General features: G+C 56.2%; 1 protein-coding gene across 1 annotated transcript in view; it reads right to left on the bottom strand.

Moving 5' to 3' along the window:
* Nucleotides 1-6,826: 6,826 nt before the first annotated feature.
* Nucleotides 6,827-8,855, bottom strand: part of PARP10 (poly(ADP-ribose) polymerase family member 10) — a gene marked incomplete at its 5' end in the record, with an annotated part of 117,547 nt that continues 115,518 nt past the window's right edge. Inside the window, 1 exon segment of the mRNA XM_040334342.1 lies at nucleotides 6,827-7,396.

Below are 8,855 nucleotides of genomic sequence, written 5' to 3'. Positions count from 1 at the left end.
CAGCCCATCAGAGTACCCGAGTACCTGTCCCCAGCCCCTCAGAGTACCCGAGTACCTGTCCCCAGCCCCTCAGAGTACCCGAGTACCTGTCACAACCCAGCAGAGTACCCGAGTACCTGTCACCAGCCCATCAGAGTACCCGAGTACCTGTCCCCAGCCCCTCAGAGTACCCGAGTACCTGTCACAACCCCTCAGAGTACCTGTCCCCAGCCCCTCAGAGTACCCGAGTACCTGTCCCCAGCCCCTCAGAGTACCCGAGTACCTGTCACAACCCCTCAGAGTACCCGAGTACCTGTCACAACCCCTCAGAGTACCTGTCCCCAGCCCCTCAGAGTACCCGAGTACCTGTCCCCAGCCATCAGAGTACCCGAGTACCTGTCCCCAGCCCATTAGAGTACCCGAGTACCTGTCCCCAGCCCCTCAGAGTACCCGAGTACCTGTCCCCAGCCCATCAGAGTACTCGAGTACCTGTCCCCAGCCCATCAGAGTACCCGAGTCCCTGTCACAACCCCTCAGAGTACCTGAGTACCTGTCACAACCCCTCAGAGTACCCGAGTACCTGTCCCCAGTCCATCAGAGTACCCGAGGACCTGTCCCCACCCCATCAGAGTACCCGAGTACCTGTCACAACCCAGCAGAGTACCCGAGTACCTGTCCCCAGCCCATCAGAGTACCCGAGTACCTGTCCCCAGCCCATCAGAGTACCCGAGTACCTGTCACAACCCCTCAGAGTACCCGAGTACCTGTCACAACCCCTCAGAGTACCCGAGTACCTGTCACAACCCCTCAGAGTACCCGAGTACCTGTCCCCAGCCATCAGAGTACCCGAGTACCTGTCACAACCCAGCAGAGTACCCGAGTACCTGTCACCAGCCCATCAGAGTACCCGAGTACCTGTCCCCAGCCCCTCAGAGTACCCGAGTACCTGTCACAACCCCTCAGAGTACCCGAGTACCTGTCACAACCCCTCAGAGTACCCGAGTACCTGTCACAACCCCTCAGAGTACCCGAGTACCTGTCCCCAGCCCATCAGAGTACCCGAGTACCTGTCCCCAGCCCCTCAGAGTACCCGAGTACCTGTCACAACCCCTCAGAGTACCCGAGTACCTGTCACAACCCCTCAGAGTACCCGAGTACCTGTCCCCAGCCCATCAGAGTACCCGAGTACCTGTCCCCAGCCCCTCAGAGTACCCGAGTACCTGTCACAACCCCTCAGAGTACCCGAGTACCTGTCCCCAGCCCATCAGAGTACCCGAGTACCTGTCACAACCCCTCAGAGTACCCGAGTACCTGTCCCCAGCCCATCAGAGTACCCGAGTACCTGTCACAACCCCTCAGAGTACCTGAGTACCTGTCACAACCCCTCAGAGTACCCGAGTACCTGTCCCCAGCCATCAGAGTACCCGAGTACCTGTCACAACCCCTCAGAGTACCCGAGTACCTGTCCCCAGCCCATCAGAGTACCCGAGTACCTGTCCCCAGCCCCTCAGAGTACCCGAGTACCTGTCACAACCCCTCAGAGTACCCGAGTACCTGTCACAACCCCTCAGAGTACCCGAGTACCTGTCCCCAGCCCATCAGAGTACCCGAGTACCTGTCCCCAGCCCCTCAGAGTACCCGAGTACCTGTCACAACCCCTCAGAGTACCCGAGTACCTGTCCCCAGCCCATCAGAGTACCCGAGGACCTGTCCCCAGCCCATCAGAGTACCCGAGTACCTGTCACAACCCCTCAGAGTACCCGAGTACCTGTCCTCAGCCCATCAGAGTACCCGAGTACCTGTCACAACCCCTCAGAGTACCCGAGTACCTGTCCCCAGCCCATCAGAGTACCCGAGTACCTGTCACAACCCCTCAGAGTACCTGAGTACCTGTCACAACCCCTCAGAGTACCCGAGTACCTGTCCCCAGCCCATCAGAGTACCCGAGTACCTGTCACAACCCCTCAGAGTACCTGTCCCCAGCCCATCAGAGTACCCGAGTACCTGTCACAACCCCTCAGAGTACCCGAGGACCTGTCACAACCCCTCAGAGTACCCGAGTACCTGTCCCCAGCCCATCAGAGTACCCGAGTACCTGTCCCCAGCCCATCAGAGTACCCGAGTACCTGTCACAACCCCTCAGAGTACCCGAGTACCTGTCCCCAGCCCATCAGAGTACCCGAGTACCTGTCACAACCCCTCAGAGTACCCGAGTACCTGTCCCCAGCCCATCAGAGTACCCGAGTACCTGTCACAACCCCTCAGAGTACCCGAGTACCTGTCCCCAGCCATCAGAGTACCCGAGTACCTGTCACAACCCCTCAGAATACCCGAGTACCTGTCACAACCCCTCAGAGTACCCGAGTACCTGTCACAACCCCTCAGAGTTCCCGAGGACCTGTCCTCAGCCCATCAGAGTACCCGAGTACCTGTCCCCAGCCATCAGAGTACCCGAGTACCTGTCACAACCCCTCAGAATACCCGAGTACCTGTCACAACCCCTCAGAGTACCCGAGTACCTGTCACAACCCCTCAGAGTTCCCGAGGACCTGTCCCCAGCCCATCAGAGTACCTGTCACAACCCCTCAGAGTACCCGAGTACCTGTCACAACCCCTCAGAGTTCCCGAGGACCTGTCCCCAGCCCATCAGAGTACCCGAGTACCTGTCACAACCCCTCAGAGTACCTGAGTACCTGTCACAACCCCTCAGAGTACCCGAGTACCTGTCCCCAGCCCATCAGAGTACCCGAGTACCTGTCACAACCCCTCAGAGTACCCGAGTACCTGTCACAACCCCTCAGAGTACCCGAGTACCTGTCCCCAGCCCATCAGAGTACCCGAGTACCTGTCCCCAGCCCATCAGAGTACCCGAGTACCTGTCCCCAGCCCATCAGAGTACCCGAGTACCTGTCACAACCCATCAGAGTACCCGAGTACCTGTCACAACCCATCAGAGTACCCGAGTACCTGTCACAACCCCTCAGAGTACCCGAGTACCTGTCCCCAGCCCATCAGAGTACCCGAGTACCTGTCCCCAGCCCATCAGAGTACCCGAGTACCCGTCACAACCCCTCAGAGTACCCGAGTACCTGTCCCCAGCCCATCAGAGTACCCGAGTACCTGTCACAACCCAGCAGAGTACCCGAGTACCTGTCCCCAGCCCATCAGAGTACCCGAGTACCTGTCCCCAGCCCCTCAGAGTACCCGAGTACCTGTCACAACCCCTCAGAGTACCCGAGTACCTGTCCCCAGCCCCTCAGAGTACCCGAGTACCCGTCACAGCCCATCAGAGTACCCGAGTACCTGTCCCCAGCCCATCAGAGTACCCGAGTACCTGTCACAACCCCTCAGAGTACCCGAGTACCTGTCCCCAGCCCATCAGAGTACCCGAGTACCTGTCCCCAGCCCATCAGAGTACCCGAGTACCTGTCACAACCCCTCAGAGTACCCGAGTACCTGTCCCCAGCCCATCAGAGTACCCGAGTACCTGTCACAACCCCTCAGAGTACCCGAGTACCTGTCCCCAGCCATCAGAGTACCCGAGTACCTGTCCCCAGCCCATCAGAGTACCCGAGGACCTGTCCCCAGCCCATCAGAGTACCCGAGTACCTGTCACAACCCCTCAGAGTACCCGAGTACCTGTCCCCAGCCCATCAGAGTACCCGAGTACCTGTCACAACCCCTCAGAGTACCCGAGTACCTGTCACAACCCCTCAGAGTACCCGAGTACCTGTCCCCAGCCCATCAGAGTACCCGAGTACCTGTCACAACCCCTCAGAGTACCCGAGTACCTGTCCCCAGCCCATCAGAGTACCCGAGTACCTGTCACAACCCCTCAGAGTACCCGAGTACCTGTCACAACCCCTCAGAGTACCCGAGTACCTGTCCCCAGCCATCAGAGTACCCGAGTACCTGTCACAACCCCTCAGAGTACCCGAGTACCTGTCACAACCCATCAGAGTACCCGAGTACCTGTCCCAGCCCATCAGAGTACCCGAGTACCTGTCCCCAGCCCCTCAGAGTACCCGAGTACCTGTCACAACCCCTCAGAGTACCCGAGTACCTGTCACAACCCCTCAGAGTACCCGAGTACCTGTCCCCAGCCCTCAGAGTACCCGAGTACCTGTCACAACCCATCAGAGTACCCGAGTACCTGTCACAACCCATCAGAGTACCCGAGTACCTGTCCCCAGCCCATCAGAGTACCCGAGTACCTGTCCCCAGCCCCTCAGAGTACCCGAGTACCTGTCACAACCCCTCAGAGTACCTGAGTACCTGTCACAACCCCTCAGAGTACCCGAGTACCTGTCCTCAGCCCATCAGAGTACCCGAGTACCTGTCCCCAGCCCATCAGAGTACCCGAGGACCTGTCACAACCCCTCAGAGTACCCGAGTACCTGTCCCCAGCCATCAGAGTACCCGAGTACCTGTCACAACCCCTCAGAGTACCCGAGTACCTGTCACAACCCCTCAGAGTACCCGAGTACCTGTCCCCAGCCCATCAGAGTACCCGTCACAACCCCTCAGAGTACCCGAGTACCTGTCCCCAGCCCATCAGAGTACCCGAGTACCTGTCACAACCCCTCAGAGTACCTGTCCCCAGCCCATCAGAGTACCCGAGTACCTGTCCCCAGCCATCAGAGTACCCGAGTACCTGTCACAACCCCTCAGAGTACCCGAGTACCTGTCACAACCCCTCAGAGTACCCGAGTACCTGTCCCCAGCCCCTCAGAGTACCCGAGTACCTGTCCCCAGCCCATCAGAGTACCCGAGTACCTGTCCCCAGCCCATCAGAGTACCCGAGTACCTGTCACAACCCCTCAGAGTACCCGAGGACCTGTCCCCAGCCCATCAGAGTACCCGAGGACCTGTCCCCAGCCCATCAGAGTACCCGAGTACCTGTCCCCAGCCCATCAGAGTACCCGAGTACCTGTCACAACCCCTCAGAGTACCCGAGTACCTGTCACAACCCCTCAGAGTACCCGAGTACCTGTCCTCAGCCCATCAGAGTACCCGAGGACCTGTCCCCAGCCCATCAGAGTACCCGAGTACCTGTCACAACCCCTCAGAGTACCCGAGGACCTGTCACAACCCCTCAGAGTACCCGAGTACCTGTCCCCAGCCCATCAGAGTACCCGAGTACCTGTCCCCAGCCCATCAGAGTACCCGAGGACCTGTCCCCAGCCCATCAGAGTACCTGAGGACCTGTCCCCAGCCCCTCAGAGTACCCGAGTACCTGTCACAACCCCTCAGAGTACCCAAGTACCTGTCCCCAGCCCATCAGAGTACCCGAGTACCTGTCCCCAGCCCATCAGAGTACCCGAGTACCTGTCCCCAGCCCATCAGAGTACCCGAGTACCTGTCCTCAGCCCATCAGAGTACCCGAGTACCTGTCCCCAGCCCATCAGAGTACCCGAGTACCTGTCCCCAGCCCATCAGAGTACCCGAGTACCTGTCACAACCCCTCAGAGTACCCGAGTACCTGTCCCCAGCCATCAGAGTACCCGAGTACCTGTCCCCAGCCCATCAGAGTACCCGAGGACCTGTCCCCAGCCCATCAGAGTACCCGAGTACCTGTCACAACCCCTCAGAGTACCCGAGTACCTGTCCCCAGCCCATCAGAGTACCCGAGTACCTGTCCCCAGCCCATCAGAGTACCCGAGTACCTGTCACAACCCCTCAGAGTACCCGAGTACCTGTCACAACCCCTCAGAGTACCCGAGTACCTGTCCCCAGCCCATCAGAGTACCCGAGTACCTGTCCCCAGCCCAGAGTACCCGAGTACCTGTCCCCAGCCCATCAGAGTACCCGAGTACCTGTCCCCAGCCCCTCAGAGTACCCGAGTACCTGTCCCCAGCCCATCAGAGTACCCGAGTACCTGTCACAACCCCTCAGAGTACCCGAGTACCTGTCCCCAGCCATCAGAGTACCCGAGTACCTGTCCCCAGCCCATCAGAGTACCCGAGGACCTGTCCCCAGCCCATCAGAGTACCCGAGTACCTGTCACAACCCCTCAGAGTACCCGAGTACCTGTCCCCAGCCCATCAGAGTACCCGAGTACCTGTCCCCAGCCCATCAGAGTACCCGAGTACCTGTCACAACCCCTCAGAGTACCCGAGTACCTGTCACAACCCCTCAGAGTACCCGAGTACCTGTCCCCAGCCCATCAGAGTACCCGAGTACCTGTCCCCAGCCCAGAGTACCCGAGTACCTGTCCCCAGCCCATCAGAGTACCCGAGTACCTGTCCCCAGCCCATCAGAGTACCCGAGTACCTGTCCCCAGCCCAGCGTACCAGTAAAACCAAGAACTGCAGAGGAATGTGGTGCGGTCGCCCTGGAATACTCGGTCACAGGAGCCAGAAGATGGCGCTTTCATGCGACGCGGATGTGACGCCATTCTCACACACAAGCGATTATACGGAACGCCATCACCAGATGCTGAAGGTATTTGTGGAACCGTCTTGGAAACTTTATGTGCACTGCGGTTTTTATTTCCTAATAAAAAACTTCCCTAATTAAAAAAAAAAAAAACATTAATTATAAAACAAAATATTTGTCCCGTCATTCGCAGGGAAGACCTCCAGCATTCTTCATTTTCTGGACTTGAATATTCCTTGTGATGTGGAAGGGGCGGAGCCGTGTCCCCAATGTACAGAAGGCGGGGTCACATATCACCCCACCCCTCTGTAATTCTATACAAGGGGGAGGGGCACAGCACCCAACCCTCCTATCACGTCTGTCAGTCCAGTGTAACTAGACACACTATGCAGCAGGGATGTGGACTGCACTATCTGCCATACAGAGAAGAAATATGGAACAGCAAAGAGAAATAACTGGCGAATATTCCTCGGATTTCTGCAGTAAATTTATTCCGGGTTAAGTGAACACAAAGAATATTCCGGATATAAAAATTCTTTATTTCTAACTGCTGGCTGTCCAGTGATGGGCGGGAACCAGAACACAAAAATGACAGGTGTCACACCCCCACCCCGCCCCTGCAGATCTCACCTGTCCCAACCCATCACTGACTTTATTATTCCAACCAATCCTGGTCCAAGGAGAAAACCAAGATAAAGCAACATAAACCCCTCCCACTTCAACCACAGAAAACCCCTCCCACTTGACCAACCACAGAAAACCCCTCCCACTTCAACCACAGAAAACCCCTCCCACTTTACCAACCACAGAAAACTCCTCCTGATTCACTAGCCACACCCACAGGAGTTTCCTTCAGTTCAGGATTGGCAGCAGCTGATGAAAAGTCACATGACCCATGAAAAGCAACAGCTGATAAGTCACATGACCATTCCAATATTTTCTGCTAGAAATCCAGGAACTGCGGCTGATCCTCTGCTATCCAAACCGCGTGGAATCTTCCAACGAACCCGGCCAATCACAGCGTCCGAAGAAGAGAGACCTGGGAAAAGAGGCGGAGTTCAGACCACAGTCACACCGTCCAACCCATTATATTATATACACCTTCCCTACTCTCCATATCAAATCCCTACTCTGACCCCCATAAAATCCTCCAACCTTCCTCCTCCAACCTTCTCTTCTATCCTCCATCCTTCCTCCTCCAACCTTCTCTTCTATCCTCCATCCTTCCTCCTCCAACCTTCTCTTCTATCCTCCATCCTTCCTCCTCCAACCTTCTCTTCTATCCTCCATCCTTCCTCCTCCAACCTTCTCTTCTATCCTCCATCCTTCCTCCTCCAACCTTCTCTTCTATCCTCCATCCTTCCACCTCCAACCTTCTCTTCTATCCTCCATCCTTCCTCCTCCAACCTTCTCTTCTATCCTCCATCCTTCCTCCTCCAACCTTCTCTTCTATCCTCCAACCTTCTCTTCTATCCTCCAACCTTCTCTTCTACCCTCCATCCTTCCTCCTCCAACCTCCTCTTCTATCCTCCATCCTTCCTCCTCCAACCTTCTCTTCTATCCTCCATCCTTCCTCCTCCAACCTTCTCTTCTATCCTCCATCCTTCCTCCTCCAACCTTCTCTTCTATCCTCCAACCTTCTCTTCTATCCTCCATCCTTCCTCCTCCAACCTTCTCTTCTATCCTCCATCCTTCCTCCTCCAACCTTCTCTTCTATCCTCCAACCTTCTCTTCTATCCTCCATCCTTCCTCCTCCAACCTTCTCTTCTATCCTCCATCCTTCCTCCTCCAACCTTCTCTTCTATCCTCCAACCTTCTCTTCTATCCTCCATCCTTCCTCCTCCAACCTTCTCTTCTATCCTCCATCCTTCCTCCTCCAACCTTCTCTTCTATCCTCCATCCTTCCTCCTCCAACCTTCTCTTCTATCCTCCATCCTTCCTCCTCCAACCTTCTCTTCTATCCTCCATCCTTCCTCCTCCAACCTTCTCTTCTATCCTCCATCCTTCCTCCTCCAACCTTCTCTTCTATCCTCCAACCTTCTCTTCTATCCTCCATCCTTCCTCCTCCAACCTTCTCTTCTATCCTCCATCCTTCCTCCTCCAACCTTCTCTTCTATCCTCCATCCTTCCTCCTCCAACCTTCTCTTCTATCCTCCATCCTTCCTCCTCCAACCTTCTCTTCTATCCTCCATCCTTCCTCCTCCAACCTTCTCTTCTATCCTCCAACCTTCTCTTCTATCCTCCATCCTTCCTCCTCCAACCTTCTCTTCTATCCTCCATCCTTCCTCCTCCAACCTTCTCTTCTATCCTCCATCCTTCCTCCTCCAACCTTCTCTTCTATCCTCCATCCTTCCTCCTCCAACCTTCTCTTCTATCCTCCAACCTTCCTCCTCCAACCTTCTCTTCTATCCTCCATCCTTCCACCTCCAAAACCTTCTCTTCTATCCTCCAACCTTCTCTTCTATCCTCCATCCTTCCACCTCCAAACCTTCTCTTCT

The sequence above is a fragment of the Rana temporaria genome (genome assembly GCF_905171775.1).
Source record: "Rana temporaria chromosome 5 unlocalized genomic scaffold, aRanTem1.1 chr5y, whole genome shotgun sequence".
NCBI lineage: Eukaryota > Metazoa > Chordata > Amphibia > Anura > Ranidae > Rana > Rana temporaria.
This window is presented reverse-complemented; position numbering and strand designations above follow the sequence as displayed.